Source organism: Coregonus clupeaformis, chromosome 13, assembly GCF_020615455.1.
Source record: "Coregonus clupeaformis isolate EN_2021a chromosome 13, ASM2061545v1, whole genome shotgun sequence".
Taxonomy (NCBI): domain Eukaryota; kingdom Metazoa; phylum Chordata; class Actinopteri; order Salmoniformes; family Salmonidae; genus Coregonus; species Coregonus clupeaformis.
This window is the reverse complement of record NC_059204.1, coordinates 20,816,241-20,818,778: the sequence shown is the minus strand read 5'-3', so window position 1 is coordinate 20,818,778 and position 2,538 is coordinate 20,816,241.

Here is a 2,538-nt window from a genome sequence, read left to right as displayed (position 1 = left end):
GTGAAATAAAATAAAAATAAAATATAAAAAAAAGGCCTGAGCACTGCTGCCCTCAGACAGCAGAGCCCATACTGACTACCTTCCTCAGCTTGATGAAACAGGTGGCAGGTGTATGTGGCAGTTTGGAGTGTGACTGTTTGAGGTTGTGGACAGGTGTCTTTTATACTGATAACAAGTTCAAACAGGTGCCATTAATACAGGTAACGAGTGGAGGACAGAGGAGCCTCTTAAAGAAGAACTTACAGGTCTGTGAGAGCCAGAAATCTTGCTTGTTTGTAGGTGACCAAATACTTATTTTCCACCATAATTTGCAAATCAATTCATTAAAAATCCTACAATGTGATTTTCTGGATTATTTTTTCTCAATTTGTCTGTCATAGTTGACGTGTACCTATGATGAAAATTACAGGCCTCTCTCATCTTTTTAAGTGGGAGAACTTGCACAATTGGTAGCTGACTAAATACTTTTTTCCCCAACTGTATCTGCTCACTGATAACAGTGGTGGGGAAATTACTCTATTGTCATACTTGAGTAAAAGTAAAGATACCTAAATAAAAAATTACTCAAGTAGAAGTGAAAGTCACCCAGTAACATACTACTTGCGTAAAAACTAAAAGTATCTGGTTTTAAATGTACTCTAGTACAGTGGGGGGAAAAGTACTCAATTGTCATATTTGAGTAAAGGTAAAAAGTAAAAGTAAATTATACTTCAAATGCCTTATATTATGCAAACCAGACGGTACGATTGTCTTTTTTATTTTTATTTACTGACAGCCAGGAGCACAATCGCAACATTCAGAAACAATTTACAAACGCAGTATTTGTGTTTAGTGAGTCCGCCAGATCAGAGGCAGTAGGGATGACAACTTGTTATATTGATAGGTGTGTGAATTGGACCATATTGTTGTCCTGCCTGAGCATTTCAAATGTAATGAGTACTTTTGGGTGTCAGGGAAAATGTATGGGAGTAAAAAGTACATATTTTGTTCAGGAATGTAGTGGAGTAAAAGTAAAAGTTGTCAAAACTATAAATACTCAATTAAAGTACAGATACCCCCCAAAAAACTACTTAAGCAGTACTTCAAAGTATTTTTATTTCGCTACTTTACACCCGACTATGTGGTGTTATTTGAAATACGATCACCGAAAAAGATCATAGGACTGTATTATCTTTCCATCTGAATCTGAAATAGGATTGGATCAAGTAAACTCTATTTACATTCCCCCATAAAACAAGATTACTACCACACAAAAATTAGCTGGCTCAAGCAGCCTGACTAAAAGTTTCTCATATGCAGTGACCTTTCCAGCTTCAGTAATCAAAGTGTTTGCAACCTGAAGAGGAGCCCACATAGTACATCCATACTATAGAATGAGAATGTAACTCCCTAAATGTATACAGTACACTCATGAGCTGAACCTGAACCAAGTACTGTTGAAGAGTTGAACACCCTGTGACCCCTGACCCCCTCCAACAGTATTTAGATAAGGACTTTGTGTGAGAATATTGTTGTGAAAAGTGTTATAGCCTATAAATACAGTTTGATTGAATGAAATGGGATGGTACTGCAATTCAGGTGACACAGTTCAGCAGTCTGCAATGTCATATTACACACACACACACACACACACACACACACACACACACACACACACACACCCAATGTGTTTTGGTATTGATTAGACCTAACACCATATTAGAATGGCCATAAGATTTAGGCTATTACCCAGACAGTCCTGGCCACATTTCCCATTCAAGGTGTCATTCATGTGTGATGTAAGAATTCCTAACAACCCCACTCCACTCCACTCTAACCAGTGGCCGGTAACCTACCCAGGGTCTATTTTTTACTTTTGCTCTAGTTAGCTACTCAACTGAACAATTTTATTTTTGCAGCCCAGCCCAGCAGGGTGCCATGTAGGCTGCTCTTGCCATATATGATAGCTCATACAAATTATCCTGTTGTTGTTTTAGTCCAGTGGTTCCCAACTCCAGTCCTTGAGTACCCCAAACAGTACACATTTCTGTTGTAGCCCCAGACAAGCACACCTGATTCAACTTGTCACCATGTCCTCAATTAGTTAAATCAGTTTATCCAGGGCTACAACAAAAATGTGTGCTGTTGGGGTACTCGAGTTGGGAAACACTGTTTTAGTCTATGCCTAAATATTTGCTACAGGTTTATTGACAGAAATAAAGTGCTTAAAACAGCACTGTTGGTGATGTGGTCTAGAGATAGCATAGGGCAGGGGTAGGGAACTAGATTCAGAAGCGGCCGAGTTGTGTCAGAGAGAATGGTCGAGGGGCAGAACATAATTCTAATAATTTCTAAACTGCTAATTCACCTCAACTAAATCCAAAGAGGTTGCATTTGAAAATAACAATCATTTCATACCTTGATTACATTGAGACACAATCACGTCTCTTTTTTTATTTGTAGGAATATTTTATAAATTAAACATTTGCTTTTGCTGAATTCCTGATGATTTTACAGTCTTTTTTTGACCCCTTAAAAAATCACTTGGGCCGCCTGTTG